This window comes from Marmota monax, unplaced genomic scaffold, assembly GCF_021218885.2.
Source record: "Marmota monax isolate L192 unplaced genomic scaffold, Marmota_monax_Labrador192_F-V1.1 WCK01_AAM20220418_F8-fsc00069, whole genome shotgun sequence".
Classification (NCBI taxonomy): domain Eukaryota; kingdom Metazoa; phylum Chordata; class Mammalia; order Rodentia; family Sciuridae; genus Marmota; species Marmota monax.
In genome coordinates, this window is record NW_026695243.1 from 9,378,841 (window position 1) to 9,395,654 (window position 16,814).

At 39.8% G+C, this 16,814-nt stretch overlaps 1 long non-coding RNA gene across 1 annotated transcript in view; it reads left to right on the top strand.

Moving 5' to 3' along the window:
* Positions 1-9,138, top strand: part of LOC131424046 (uncharacterized) — a 103,487-nt gene extending 94,349 nt beyond the window's left edge. Inside the window, exon 3 of the long non-coding RNA XR_009226446.1 lies at positions 9,010-9,138. This is a non-coding gene — a long non-coding RNA (uncharacterized LOC131424046). The remainder of the gene's footprint in view (positions 1-9,009) is intronic.
* Positions 9,139-16,814: the final 7,676 nt, after the last annotated feature.

The window sequence follows — 16,814 nt, forward strand, 5'->3', positions numbered from 1 at the left end:
AGCAATATTGCCAGATCATACTGCATTTATAAGTATTTAGCATATTACCAGGGTAGTTTATGAATATGTATATCAAAAGTGGCTATTGAGACAGAAATTCCTGAGGGAAATATAAAAATATCACCTATTTCTTTCATTAAAAAAATATAAAATCTGAATTTTCCACTATTATTAGACTGCAATAAATATTCATCCTTTATCCCTCTAGGGGGGTCCCAAGCTATCTGCAAGCAAAATGAGCGATGAATGTGCCCAGTATATCATTCTGATTGCTTTTACCCTGTAGTCAGAATGAAGATCATAGTTGATTTGCTTCTTCCAACACTTTCGAGATTCAAATAACTTTAGATTTTTAATCCCCAAGACTAGAGGAAGACAAGGTAAAACTGTTCATATACCACATTATGTTTAGGAAAAAAATCCCTGTGAAGAAGGTAATAGCCACTTCTTGAGAACAAAAGGCTCCACCAACTCCCCAAAGTGCAAAGCCCAGGAGCTCTCTGAACTAACAATGCTGCTAGGGCTCATACCAACTAAATTGCAAATCCCTGCAGGCTAAGAACTGGACCTGTTTAACTCACCCAGAGAGGCCCCAGTTCCTGTACTAAGTGTCTCAAGTTAGGAGAGACCATCAATCTCAACCAGCAAAGTGCCTGGTCAGTAAAGGCTGGTGCCAGAGACATCACAGGCAGATCTTCCACTCCTATAATTAACTCTCCTTTCTCCACCTCTGATAACATCCTTGACCCCATCTTAACAGCGGCCCTAAGGGAGCCTGGGTTAGGGAAATGTGCTTGGCTTGGTACAATCCATTATAGCCAGGAAAACAATACAAATAATACCCTGTTGACTGTGTGTAGAGGACAGAAGTGACAACTGAAGGTGTAGTCATTAAGATTGGGTTCTGCCTGTCTAATGAACTGTTTAAACTTATAACCTAAACAAGTTGCTGATGACAGCAACTTGGAATTGTCCTGCTCGAAGTTACCAGAGTGTGTTTATACACACACACACACACACACACACTTTTTAACAAGAGCAAGACATAACAAATTTATTTATTCAAAGTTTTATATGCATGGAGCCTTCAGAAAGGAAGACCCCCAAGACCCAGGACAAACTGTTAATGCCTAGTCAGTAGAGAATAAACAGCCATGGAAACCTGGTGAGACAAAAGGGTGTGATCTAATGGTAATGAACTGAGGTGGACCCAGCCAATTCTGTCCAGATTTTTCTTGGTCCTTCTGTGTAGCCTTTCTTCCTTGTAAGTATAGGACAGAATTCTTCTGGGATCAAGAGAGAAAGGAGAGAGTAGACTTTCTAGGTTTTATAGCTTACTTTGGGGTAGAGGGGTTCTATTTTCTTTGACCTCCCTTGTGGAAGAGAGGGACTGTGACTCACTTTGGGGGGGGGGGAGGGGATGGATTCTGGAGAGACTTGACTTCTGAGACCTTCCAGTCTTTTTTAGTTCAAAGTACTTGGCACACCAAAGTGCCATACTTTGGGGTATTGTCTTCTTCTAGCTGTACGAATATAATAAGGCAAACATGAACTCTCCTTAACTGACTCCAGGGTGTGACTTCCTGACCTTAGCCACAGACTGCCACTTATCCTGTCCTTTTCTTACCATCCACAAGTATATTTTATTGATTGGGATGAAAAATAGGCAAGAAGGGGAATGTATTGATACGAATCCATTGCTATTGCTGAAGAACGAATTTAAGTATCAATCCTAAAAGGTCACATAGTGGTGTGCCCATTTTTTCAGGTGTTATGTTTTTAATATAACACAGTTAGGATTTCAACTCAAAAGGTATAGAGATGGAGCAATCCACGGGATTATAGGATTTGGGCATGACTATCAGAAGGTTGAGAGTAAAGAATATCTGCCAAAGAAGAAAATGCAGGCATTTGAGTGAAGTAGCAGCAAGCTTACCACTCAGGCAACCTGTTAATAAAGTAAGTCAGTGTGATTTAGTTAAGTCTTTTCACTCCCACCCCTTGATTCAAAGAACAAAACAAAACAACAACAACAAAAAAAAACTTAAATCAATTGCTAGTAGGCACCCAGTTTAGCAAAACAGCAGGAAATTGCTTTAGAAAGGTATACTTCATCTTAGGGAATGTGTTTTAAAATCTGAAGCAAAAAGACCATGCAGTTTTTCCTTCCATAACAATGAATATAATGGCTGAATCTGTGATGAGGCAGAACCAAGGTCACCTTGCCTATAGGCAAGTTTTGAAAGTTCAGAGGAAAACCTATATATTGAAGTTGTAAGCTGTGAGGTTGAAACTGCAACTGATTTGTAGCTTACTGCAGGCACTCCAAGCAGCCAGCCCCTACCAGGGGACCAAGGGACCTTCCCTGTTGTACAGATGGAGAGACCGAAGCATGGAGTTTAAAGACAGGCTCAGAGCCATGCCATGTCATGATGGTGATTCCTGGTGGAGGTGGGATGGGGTGGGGGAGGAAGAACGACCTCTTTCCAGCAGATAATGGTATAAACTCAAAGTAATTCATCTGAAGAAATGAAAGCACCCCTAACAACCAAACAGAAGATCTCAAGAGTAGGTGGGAATCAGGATAACTAGTAAGCAAATAAACCTAGACCCAGGACTTCTTTCAATGAGCTTTGCACAGCTGTTTCATTCTGTGTAAATCTCTTGTTATATAAACCTTTTCATTTGCTCATCAGAAATAGGTCTAGTCCAGATGTTAGGGGACAGAATTCTCATCAAACAAGCTGTCCTAGCTTTTGCCTTAACAATACAATCTAAAAGAAAGATAAGTGACAAACAAAGCCAACCCCAACCTCCAAACCCCAAACCCAAACCGAACGATGGAAAAAAAAAAAGAAAAGAAAAGAAAAAGAAAAAAAAGAATCTCAACCAACCATGTCACAAATAATGGAGAATATTTTCTAAAGCAATTAACTAGCCTGTCACTTTCTGGTCTCACTGGCTCAGATTTTGGAGAGCTTAAAAAAAAAAATTGTGCTGAACAGGGAACAAGGAGCTACTCTGGCTTAATTAGGTATTGCTGATTGTTTTGCCTGATTTAACTTTTTTCTACCTCATTGCCCCTTGCTAGTGACATTGTGGGCTTCACTGAGTTTTCTAGTGCTAGCACACGGCATCAGGTAGGGGACTTCCTGAACATACTCTATGTCACCTTTGATGAAATTACAGATCATTATGTCTACAAAGTGGAGACTGTTGCAGCTGAGTGTGACTATGTGGGAACTCCCTTAGACATGCAATAATATTGAATTTTAGTGGGAACAAAGCTAGGAATTAATGGAAGCTAATTATTTCTAATTATTTGCATGAAAAGCCCAACTTTCCTCAGTTGTAAGCACCTAGAAAACAAATCTTAGTAGCCTCATTTTTTTTTTTTTTTATATAGAGTCTCACTGTGTTGCCTAGGGTGGTCTCAACTCATGGGCTCAAGTGATCTTCCTGCTTCAGCCTCCTGAGTACCTAGGACTACAGGTATGCACAACTAAGAACCATTTGTGTTCAATATGGGAAACAAATTGGCTTTATCCTTTTATTTTTGTGGTCAGATTCTAAGGCATTTGCTCATTGACCTTTAATGCCCCTCTGGCCTGTTTGCTGATTGAGTACTATGTGCTAACTGATTGTGCAACTGGAGCACCCCCATTTATTCACATTGGTATTTTCCCGTTCCTCATGACCAGTGAGGAAAGGAAGTAAATTTTGAAAGATTAGGTAGTGAATATGGGATAATAATTAGATAAAATTATTCTATCAATAATCACGACAATTTCTAAATTGTATAAATTGAGAATGGAACAACAAAATGTTCCATTACCCAACAGGCAAATTGAAAATAGTCTTAGAAAATATTTACAATTCTTTTTTTCATTGCATATTTATTGAGAACCCCATATGTGCCAGGCCCTGTGTTAGCAGTAGAGCTCCCAAACTTAAGAGGCTGAAATGATAGGAGCTGTGTCCTCAGGGGGCTTTCAGCCTGGTGCAGTAATAAGTAGAAGGACTGAGATCGATAATCACTTGAAGAAGGAATGGTGCTTCTCCCAGTTCACCTTCGTTACTGGACCTACTGCCCATGCAGACCATTGCATGAGTCACTGCAATTCACACAATTCCTTTTCTTTCTGTTAGTGAAAAATACTGTGCTGATGAAACTATTGTGCTGCTAGAATTTCTTGTTTTCATTACTGGAAGACACTGCATCATGAAATTAAAATTGCTATCATACAGGACAATTAATTAAACAACCATATTTTCCTTACAGTTCACTTGTATTTCTTTGGGCTTTTCTTCCCTGTGCCTCTAATTCAGAACCATTGAACAGATGTTTAGACCCAAATGTGCTCCCAGCAAAAGATGAAAACTTTTAACAAATCTCACTGTTAATGAGTAAATAGGACACTAAATACATAGTAGGTAGGGATTCTGATTTTTTTCAGTAATCCCTAGATTTAAAGGATTTTTCTTTATTCACTCAGGGTAGGCTCACTATGCAGAAATGTGGGTGAGGGTCATAACATTATCTCTGAAGGCCGTTGTTGAAGGAATACAGAGAGAAAGCTGAAATAATCCTTTGGCTAAATTTGAAGTAAATTTTGCTTGGAGTTGATAAAAATGGATTAAGTACTTAGGCATCTGGGACTTGATTGGGACCAAGGTTCTGCTTTGTTGTGCTTTATGAAAGTACTGATTAACTTGTGTTTTGGTCAAAGTATGCTATGATGCTAAATCTTCATCCTTTAGTGTTGTCTGTTTTATTGTTGGTGCACAATGGGGTTCTGTGTCAGTGTGAACTTTTATGCTTCAGTCTGTATCCCTGCTGCACTAGACAACAATGGCTGTCAGCAGAGTCCAGAGTGGTGCACCCGCATCAAGGGTAGCTAATAAAAATATGTATTTTTCTTTCATACAGTTACTAATAAGAATTGAAAAATTAATTATTCACCTATGAGTATGGCCAGTGTAATTATTTGGAATGGTATTTTCAGGGCTCTCAAGTTATGCATTATCTCCTAGCTTGCTAGATAGAGCTGGAAAACTAATACTAACACCACCATGTATCGGATGCTTAGTCACATGCCAGGCATTGTGCTAAGGGCTTGATGTGGACCACTGATTAATGTACCTGTCAACATTCCTATGACCCAGATATCATCATAATCTCCATTTCCTGGATGAGAACGCCAAGGCTCCATACTTGCTCAAGGTCACACCTACTAAATGCAGAACCAAGACCCAAAGTTGTCAGACTCAAGAACTCATGTTGCTGGCTACTCAGACTGCTGCTTCTCATGGTGGGCAGGGAATTTAGAGATTTACTCAACTGAAGAGGGACTGAAGCCCAGGAAATTTAAGTGACTTAGTAAAGTATTTAGTGACATATTTATGCGTACAGCCAAGATTTCCTGGGCTCATGGCCTTTTTGGTCATAGTAAAATAGAAGTGTTGGGCTGTAGGGGCACCTGTAGCTTTCTCTTTATCAATGTGCAAAACTCTAGAGTTGTTCTTGACTCTTTCTGGCCTTTCCCTTTTATAGCCACAATAGAATGGTTGTGAGTCAGGCTCTATAGTCAGATTCCAGCTGGGGTCAAACCTCAGCCCTGCCACTTTTTTGCTGGGTGATTTTGGGTAAATTAGTCAGTCTTTCTGTGCTTCAGTTCTTTTTTATCTGCAAAATAAGCATCATAATTTTGCTGACCATGTAGATTGTTTTGTAGATGAAAGGCATATAGAGTACTCACAATGCTTGACATGACATAAGTTTTCTATAAATGTTATTCACACCTTTCCTTTCATTTTTCTAGATCTGACCTTTATCTTCCTACATCTGGACAAAAATAGTCCCCTAACCAGTTTCCTTGCTTCCTGTCTCTTGTATTTACTATTTTCTTTCTTTTTGTGGTACTGGAGATTGAGCCCAGGGATATTCTACCACTGAGCTATATCCCCAGCAATTTCCATTTTTTTATTTTGAGACGAGTTCTTGCTAAGTCACCCAGGCTGGCTTAAAACTTGTCATCCTCCTGCCTCAGCCTCCCAAATTGCTGGGATTACAGTCATGCACAACTGTGCCTGGCTTTTTTAAAACTATTAGGAAATGAAACCAACTTTGCTTATTCTGTTCTCTTAATCAGAAACTTAATAGCCTACATCATCATGCACAGACTCTTCAGGCTTGCAGCCAGTGCCCCACATCCCAGACTTCCTCCCCTTGACAATGAGTTTAGCTTACTGTACACTCTGAGGGAACAGTCCCCACAAGACGGCCTCACTTCTAACATCAGCTGCTAGCTTAGTGATTCCTAGGACCATCCTTATTTCAGATCAGCTGGTTACAAGTTTGGGGGTTCCCTCAACTACCCTTAGGTTCCATAATTCACTAGAATGACTTATAGAACTCAAGAGAGTATTATACCTATTATTAAAGATTTTTTTTATAGCAAAAAGAGAAAAATTAAAATCAGCCAAGGGAAGAAAAAACAGGGCAGAATCCAGGAGGAATCTAACTATGGAGCTGTCAGTCATTTTCTCCCTGTTGAGTTAGAACCTAGAAAAGATTGGCAAAGCTCCATCTAGAAAGCGCTGTTGTTCTCCCTGAAGGGAGACCAGTTCCTCGTAGATGGTCAGATGACCTCCTTCTGGTCACCATGTGTGACAAAATGCATAGAACCTTGCCAACTGCAGAAGCTCACCCAAATCCATGGTGTACAGTTTTTATTGGGGCCCAATTGCATACTATTGTGTGGCTGACCTTTAGTCTCCATCCTTTCTTAGAGGTCAGGCTAATTAATCATCAATTCCTCTAGAGGTCATAAGTGATACTGTGTGACCTCAAGGCCCCATTATAAGTCACACTGTTAAACTGTTAGTAGTCACAGCCCCCTATCATGCAAGACATTGAAGGGAGACCAGTTCCTTGTAGCTGGAAGCAAAGACTGGACATCACTTTGGTTAATTCTTCATTGCACAGATTCATTTCTCGTTATTCTTTTATAGGACATCTCTTGCCAAACCACCCAAACTTTCATTTAACCTGTAATATTTCCCCTTTGCTTCCAGGATGCTTAAATGTTAAGTTTAGTGATTAGTGATTATAGCGTCTGGCTCGATAGTCAGTTTTTTATAGTCTGGCTCAAGTCTTACTTGCCCCCTGAAATTTGATTCGCCTACTCAAAGTTTTCCTAATCACCCACTTTTCTAACTATTTGGGCATTTACCTTGTATGACGTTGCAGTGTGGCCTGTATTGATAGACTTCACCGATCGTTATATCTCTTTGTAGCTTAAGTATCCACTGCAAAATAATTGCTTAGATAATTCTTGTTAATCATGATGATACTTTTCGTGGTATGTAAGGTTGTTGAAATGAATTAACTAAGTTTCTCGTTGATTATAAAACAGGCATCTTTATTATCTCTATCTTACTTTTTCTGATTACTTGAGATATAATTTAGATATGTATCTTTCTAAATGAATTATTAACCCCTAAGGTAATAGAATTCAAACTGAGTTTTGGAACATTTGCAAGTGGTAAAAATGATTGGTGAGTTGACATTTGCGGTCCTCCAATAAGTCCAAAAATATTTTCCCCAAGCCGGAAGTTTTTGCTATACTGGTTTGGTGGTTATTTTTCAATAGTCTAGTTCCTATAACTCCTGGTGGGTTAGAACCTAGAAGAGATTGGCAAAACTCCATTTAGAAGCACTGTTGAAAAATAATTGATGCCTTAAATACCAGTGTTTTAATTATTTTAGTATCCCAAGATCTCAGGATTCAGTACTTAGGTGGGATAGTGTGTGTAGACAGATTTTTGTTGTTGTTGTTGTTGCTACTACTGGGTAGACAGAGAGGTTGCCTCATCCTTACTGAAATATGTTTTTTTAACCAAAATGTTTAAATTATTGGCTCCTTTCAGATATAGCCTCCATCTATGTTTTTATTTAGACTGTGCCTCAATTGCCATGACAACTGTGTGTGTGTGTATGTGCAGGATTGTGTCAGGAAGAGCACCTTCTACATCGAGGCAGAAATTGAGTGGGTGTGCTGAGCAGGGAGTGTCTTCCCACCCACTTACACAACAGTGCTGGAAAAGGTTGAAGACATCTTTCAGGATCACTCTTTTAACTAAGATCCCAGTCCGTTTTTCTATCCAGTACAGCATAGCACTCAGTCAAGGTCAGTGTCTAAGCATCTAAGTTCTCATTCTGCGATGTACCAGTGCTCATTATGACTTGACAAGGTTCTGATCCTGCAGGCCCTATACCCAAGTCCCACTCTGGGGAACCACTTACAAATTATACTGTTCCAGGCTTCTGAGATTTTGTCACTTTTTTTTCCCCTTAAGAATGCAGCTTCTTCAAGATGTTCATTTCCTGTCTCATTTAGCTTTGAACCAGGAAATCTATTTTGCTTATAGCTTGGCATATTGAGCCACCTAATCTTCATGAACTTTCCATACCTTTGAAAACCACACTGACTCTTGAAAGCTTCTGGGTGGCTTTCCTCTAAGTACTTCTCTCACCACTCTAAATAATCCTGTGGACGTCAAAGAATCAATAGTCCATGAGTTGTTGCATTACTTTTTGTGGTTCTTGGAAGCTTTGGTCCAGAGTTCCTTTTGTCAATGTGAAAGACAAATGTAAGAAATTGACTCAAACATGGCTGGTTGCCCCTAGACTCTTTATCTTGTATTGAAGCTAAATATGAGAGGGCAATACTATTTGAATATAAGAAGCATTGATTAATAGTTGTCAAGAGACAATCTGTTTACATGTAGACCAGAAAGATTTATTAGATCTGCTTATGTCCAGGTCACTCAAATTTTAGTGACTTTTGTTCCCAAAGACCCAATCCTTTGTATTTTCTACACCCTCTGCCCTACATAAATCTTCTATGTTGCAAAGGGAGGACAAGCCCTTGCCAGTCACCTTTGAAAAAAACCTACAATCTTTTACAGTTCACTCAAGTGTGCTATTATTTCCTATATTTTCAGATACGTTGTTATGTGGGGTGCCCAAGGCCAATGGCATCCTTCATGCTGAAGAGGTAGCAAGCATAGCCCTGGACCTGGTGCTGGACCTTAGAGATTCCAACATACAACTGAAAATCTGTGCTGGCATCCACTCAGGTGAGGCAAGATAGGATGTGTGGAGAGCCCATCTGCGCCCCTGCCTGTACCTCAGGATACATCAGTTTTCAGAGGACCCAAAGTGACTCCATCTATGCAGACCAGAAACCAGTAAATACATAGTTGTAATGTTAACATATTGCTAAACATTGTTTCCCTTGGAAATGAAAGCATGGGAGCAAAATGAATTATTACACATCTTTTATTATGTGCCAAGATTAATGCCAGTCATATCATATATAGGATCTCTTTTGACCTGAAATTGAAAGGTTATAATTATAATAATAATTATGATTATTGACTTTTTTTATCAATATAAACATACATACAGTAAAGTGCATAGAATCTCACCCTGTTGCTCAAGCTGGTCTCAAACTCCTGGGCTCAGGTGATCCTCCCACTCAGCCTCCTGAGTAGCTGGGACTACAGGCATATGCCACTGTGCCTGGTTCTGGATGAATTTTTATCTAGGTATTTATGCAGGGAAGCAGCACCCAGATGAAGGTAGAGAACAGTTCCTGCACCCTAAGACCCAGTCACAACCTGTGGACTCCTTTCTCCTTGCACCCATCAATGCCAGTGACCCCTGTCAGAGGTAGCCACTCATCTAACTTTTATCTCCATACATTAATTTTGATCTAAATGCATGCATTGCCCTTCCCTATATCATGTTGCATATAACTGTTGAAGATTATTATATTTTTGTTGTTTAACATTTTAAAATTTTAAATTTTTATTTAAATTTATATTTTAACTGGTACATAAAATTATATGCACTTATGAGGTACCACATGATATTTCAATATCTGTATACATTGTGAAATACTTAAATCAGGTTAAATATATCTGTCTCCTTGAACATTTGTCATTTAAAAAAATATATTTTGTAGGTGGACACAATACCTTTATTTTAATGTGTTGCTGATGATCAAACCCAGTACCTCTCATATGTTAGATGAGCGCTCTATAGCTGAGCCACAACCCCAGCCCTCATTTGTCATTTTTTTATGGTGAAAACTTTTAAAATCCTTTCTTCTAGATTTTTGAAATATACAACACATTATTGCTGTCTATAGTCTCCCTTCTATGCAACAGCACATGACCTGACTTCAGAACATACTACAAAGCTCTAGTTATCAAAACAGCATGGTACTGACTGAAAAACAAGACACATAGACCAATGGAATAGAAAAGAGAAAAAAGAAGTAAACCCACAGATGTATAGCTAACTGATTTTCAACAAAGTCGCTACAAATACACACAGGAGAAAAGACAGTCTTTAATAAATGGTGCTGGGAAAATTGAACATACACATGCAGAAATATGAAATTAGACACTTATCTCTCATGAGTTACAGAAATCACTTGCTAGACCTGTGGCTTGAAATAAAGAAATCACAGTAGAAATACAAAGCAAAACAAAAAGACCTCAAAAGCATAGGAAATGAAAGCAAAAGTAGACAAATGGAATTCCATAAAACTAGAGAGCTATGGCCCAGCAAAGGAAGGAATCAAGAGTGAAGAGAAAGCCTACAGAATAGGAAAAATGTTTGTAAACTATTCATGTGACAAGGGATTAATATCCAGCATTTATTAGGAACCTGACTTAATAGCAAAAACCCCAAATAACCCAATTAAAAAATGGACAATAGGCTTAAATAGATATTTCTCAAAAGAATATATACAAATGGCCAATGGGTATAGGACAGATTCTTTTTAAGAAAATCAAGCACCCTTCAGGCCACAGAAGCATTTAACATAATCACAGTGATTTGATTCATCTTGTCTGCCAGGGAAATCAACTAGATGTATTGCTTAGAGGAAGCCAAATAGTTCTTGTGTATTTACATACATAATACATAAAAAGGCACCGAGTACTGCATGTGGAGAGAAGTTATGTAAATCTTGGCCAGCCAAACTATAATTATATTCATTTATTCCAGATTCTAGCTATTCAGAGAAGTGATTCTTCCCACACCCTAATTTTAAAAATGAGAATACATGCATTTGGAACAAAATGTAAAGTGTACAACATAAAGACTTATATGGAAATGTTAACAACAGCATTATTCATGATAGTCCCAAACTGGACACAATCTGAACATCCATCAACTGATGAATGGTTAAACAAATTTGTCATACATTCATACTATGGAATATTATTCAGCAATAAAAAGAAATGAAATATTAGAACATGCAGCTATGTGGATGAATTTCAAAAGCATACTAAGCAAAAGCTTAAGTGCTATATACTGTAAGTTGCCATTTTTATGACACAGTAGAAAAGGCAAACCAATTATGTCAGAATACAGATGGGTATTTGCCTGGGGTCCAGGTAGAGGATGGAATTGATTGCCAAGGGTGCAAGGGAATGTTAGGCTGTCTTGATTGAATGGTTATTTGATGACCTGATTATATACTTACTCAAATTCATTAAACTGTGTACTTAAAGTGGGTGAATATTATATATAAACTATACCTTAATGAAGATAGAAAAAATGTCCAAGTGTGCAAAAAGGAACACGCGGTGACGAGTAATTCTCCCTCTCACATACTACCTAGCTAGTATATATCAGAGCTGAGGTTCAAATCCAGACAAATAGTCCATGATCCACAACCCACAGAGTTGTCATCTTGATTTGTAAGAGAGAGAGGGAAGACCCCTGAGTTAACACAGTGGCATGAAAGATCTTACTCCCAAATCCTGTAACTGCCAAAACCTGAAATTTAGAACAACCTGCCTCCTCTCCCTCAACCTTCACACCCCTTCAGAGTTTTTGATTGGTACTTGTTCTCAAAACAAGAATATTCTAGTTTAATTTTATTGTATGACATTCTTCAAGGCCTTGGGTGTTTTAATCTTTGCTTCTTATTCAATGAAAATTAATTCTACTGCAAAAGATACAGGTCAGAATTTCAGGTTAGCTTTTTTTTTTTTTCTCCTAGTCTGTATTGAAATTTTATCAAACTTGTTTTTCCTCTTCTTTCAATAGTGATAAAGCCCTTCTGTTTCACCAAGCTCCTTCTAAAAATAATACCCTCAAGGGATATGGGCAGGCAGGTGCTTACATTGGCCAATGTGATGATCACTGCAAGAATTTTAGCAACAAACAAACATTCTGAGTCCTGTGGATCATACCTGCTCTATCGTTTCAATCTATCTTCAATTGAGACTGGCAAAGACCAGGTCAGATCTTGGCACAATATTGGAAACAATTCCAGCTTGCAAAGAAAAAGGGAAGGAATGCAATGAGACTGCTATTGCCAAAAACATTCCAGTGCTTCTTTTAAATTCTGTTGTATTGTACTAAACTATTCTCTCTGCCCTCTTCAAAAGGTGGCTCTGGCCTGACTGCTAAAGCGATGTGCCTCGTACAATGTCAAACTCCAGGAAGTTCCTGTCAAAATTTCTATAGCAAGTTGAGCATCCATTCTGAATGTGCTTTTGTTCATCAGTGGGTGTGTGGGACGAGCAGACAGCTGGAATATTTTTCTAAATGCAAAGTTAAATCTGTGTTGTCATAGGGTGCCAGCAGCCCCATCCTGCTGAGATTAAAGTTCTGCCTGTCTCTCCAGCTTCCCTGCTCTGTGAGCAGGGGCAGAGTTGTGGTTATTGTTTCATGCTCAGTGCTCTACTCTCTGCCCCCCACACAGGGAGGTACTCGATAATAAAGCATGGCTGGGACAGGTGACAGCAGCATCTAAGCTATCTTCCAGCAAGAGCAGAAGAGTCCCCCTAGGGGCCAGGCAGTCAGGGAAGTGGTTGGTTTGAGGCCATATCAAGCGAGATGGTGAGTATTTGCTCCTTTCTGATGAGGCAGCAACCACTGAGTTCATCTGATAGAGGCTTCACAGTGCTGGGGTTGTCAGATCTTCAAGTTGCCAAGAGAATTTGGAAGTCTGGATATTTATGTGGACTTTCCTGAATTTTATAACACTAGGCAAAATGTTTTTCCATCAGCTATATTGGATTGAGGAGTGTAGACCCTCTTTTTTAGGCATTGAAAGGATTTAAAGATTTACTTTCATAAAAGAATCCAAAGCTGTGTTCCATAGAGTAACTTAAAAAATAATAAATTTGAATCACTTCTCTCTTGACCCCCCGCCAAGGGATGGTGGTGCTTTGACTAAAATTGGAGCCTGGCACAAGTTGCACACAAGCCATGGTCGCCCCAGTTGTGTAACTTAGTCCCTTACTCCCTTCTCTTCTGCCCTAGGACAGTGGACTCTGGGGGTGCCCTGAGGTCCTTGGGATTTTGTTTCTACCTGGAGAGGTGACTGGAAGCTGGGGGGTACATTTTAGGCCCAGGCTGGCCCTGTGCATCTTTTCCCTATCTTCTCAGCCTCTTCGTCTCTCTTGACTCCTCCCCATCAGCACTTAAACATGTCCAGGTCTCTCTGAACTTAAATAACCTCACATTCCTATGCAGTTACTATTTAATCTTCTTCCACCCTTTCACCATCTGTCTCCTCTTCTTCCTCCTCCTCCTCCTTTGTAGGGGATGGAACTCAGAGCCTCATCCATGCTAGTCAAGTGCTCCACCACTGTACCAAACACCCAACCCCCATCTGTCTTTATAATGAATGTCTATCCCTGCTGCCTCCACATCTGTGATTTGGCATCCGTCCCAACACACCTCTGCAAGGCCAGTAGGGACCTCCAGTGATGTTTTCCTGCTTTCATCTTGATTTTTTAGAGGCATTCAACTTTGCTGATTGATTCCTCCCTCTTGAAAAAGTTCTCTCTCCTCAACCATCTCACTCTTCCATTTAAAACCCTATGCTGGTTCCTCTAACATGCCTCCCAGGCCCACACGGCCTGGTCAAGGTTAGCATCTCCAGTCCAGCTCCTTCCTTTGTGCTCTGCTATACTAACCTCTTAGCTTCTGTTTTCCTGCACTTCAGATCATAGCGCCTTGGCCTCTCTCCCTCTGTGTACCACAGCCCAGTCTCACTTTGCCTGGCTGGCTAGCTTCCACATGTCTAGAGCTGCAGCTTTCTCTGAACCTTCATAAGGGTGAGGTGCTCCTCCCTGAACTCCATGGCCGTATTGCTCTTTCCACATGATTCCTACTTCACAATGCTGTGATGGCTTAAATGCAGCCTCTGAGAAGGAAGAGCCAGGTTTTCTTCTTTAAAAAAAAAACAACAATCCTCTTTGCATGATAGACTCTTGGATTACCATAGAGTAGGTGACACACACACACACACACACATACACACACACACACAATAGATGAATGAATTCCCAAGAACCTTTGGTAATAATTCCCAGAAAACCAACCAGTGGTGTATGGGAGCCAGCTCCCAGGGCTCCCAGGAGCCACATGTGTACTCAGGGATTCCATGTTGATAGCTCAAAATTGATTATGGCTATAAATCATGACTCTTCCCACTGCCACTTTCCAACTGATGTATAATTGTGTTGGAGAATTCTCTAAATAGGCTAAACCCCCTCAGCAGTGACTTGGAAGCAGTTCATTAATCTAAGCATACTGTTTGGAAACCTGATAATAACAATTTCATGACGATTTATTGTGTGCCAAATTTAATGCTTAGCACTTTACATACTTGATCTTATTTAACCTTTGAAACAAGCAGGTAGAGTAAGAATTATTAACCTACTGTACAGAAGAAGACACTGAGAATAGAATTTGTGGAAGTCTGCTCAGCTGGTAAGGCAGAAGTGGAAATGATTACATCTGATTACTGAAGCAGGAATTTTAACTCTGTACTCTGCTACCTTTCATAGCCAGGTGCTTGGGACCTCAGTTCCTATTTCTCATCCTCCGTTCTCCAAAGCTATCCTTGGGTTTTCAGCTGGCTTTCACAGCCAACCTTCCAGCTGACTGGGAAAAAGCCCCATGGATAATCATCTTGCAGTAGGCCAACCAAGATCTTGGCAGGCATTTCAAGACCAAAAAGTAACCAGGGGTTGTAGGAACCAGGTGTCAGCAACAGATTGACATTTTGAATTGAGACACTGATTTTTAGTGATTTTATGACAACAATGGTGGAAATTATTCTTTTGTTTTTGTTGTTGTTTTTGTGCTACTTCGGATTAAACCCAGGGCCTTGTGCATGCTAGGTAAGTGCTTACCACCAACATCCCCCAGCCAAAGAAATTGTTCCTTAATAGAACTTTCCCATCCTCTGGGATAATATGGGTAAACATTGTTTTATTCAGGGTTTAAGTGCTTCAGGAAAGTGCCAAAACACTATCAAGCATATGTCCTAAAGCTATCTCCCCGGTGCCCCTAACAACAAAACTAATACTTGGTGGTTGTAGGGCACTTTTAATTCAGAATCTAAATAATGCCCTATCAGGGAAGAATGAAAGCTTTCCCTCTATCCTCTTAGGTTCAGTGACTTGGGTCCTACAAAAGGAACTGAAAGAAGGCAGATTAATAAGAGAATAAGGTTTATTTGATATGTTTATGGAGTCCTCATAGAAGTGAAAGGAAAACTCCAATGAGCCAGTTAGACCCAGAAGCTTATATACCATTTTAACAAAGGGTGATACATTTGTGCAAAAGTGACAAGAAAAAGGAAAAGCACTTTTAGCTTCTAAGTACAATAAATTGTGGGAGGGTAAATATGTGGGGGAAACTAATAGAAGAGCAAGGTTATTTTAAAATAAGCTTTGTTATGCAAATTCCTCTTAGTGCTAGTTCTGGGCTGAATCTGGAGCTTCTCTCATTCTGCCTTTTCTGGTGGTGGTGATGGGGAGCAACTTCACAAAGGGAAATCTGTGCCTAGCTTTTAGGCAGATAGGAGGAGGGTAGAATGCTTGTTTCTGTTCTGTTGATTCTTAGTTGCCTGTAGATCAAAATTCTCCTTATGCCAAAGTAGCATCTTTTGGGGTAGCATATTCCGAGCTCTTTGGTCCATAAACTAATATCTGTCTGTGTGCACAGCTCCTTGAAGATGTGCTCACAGCCCACATGTCCTCCTTGCTTGAAATTGCTGCATTTAAACAATCCCACCCCATGTCCACATCCTTCCTACGAGCCTCTCTCTCTCTCTCTGTGTTCTTCAACTGCATCAAGATGTCAGGATCACAAGCATTCTAGTCTAAGCAGTTACTCTGGTTTTCTTTCTAATTCAGCTGGTGGTCTCTGGTTGAGGACTCTCAATTCTGTACCACCTACTTCTTCCTCTGCACTTCCTCAGTTAGCCCAGCAGCCTCAGTCTCTCTTATTGCAAACTGATGCTGATGACTCTACCTAAGGAGCCATGTTTTCTGCCATGATCTGAGGCTCCTTGAGCCCCAGATATAGGGACCCTTTTTATTTTCTCAGATGTCTTCCTTTCCTACTCCACTTTGTTGGCTCTTGCTGTCCTCCCATCTCTCATTTGAACTGTATCCCCACACCCTTAAATCACTCTAAGAGGAACCAAGTCTTTTCTTTCTTGGAGAAAATAGTTCTTAGATGTGAACTTTTCATTTCACCTTTAAACTTACCTGTTTAAACTTACCTGTATTTATCTCTCATTTTTTCCCCATTTTAGAAAAAGAATTGCTTTTTTCTCTATAAAGCTGAATTCTTTTTCCCAGTTAGTTCTCTTGAATATTTAAAATAGTAAATGTAATGATGTAATTTCTCTGCTTGGAACCTTTGGATGGTTCCAGCTGCATCCTCACTAAAAACCAAACTCTTGGTCATGATC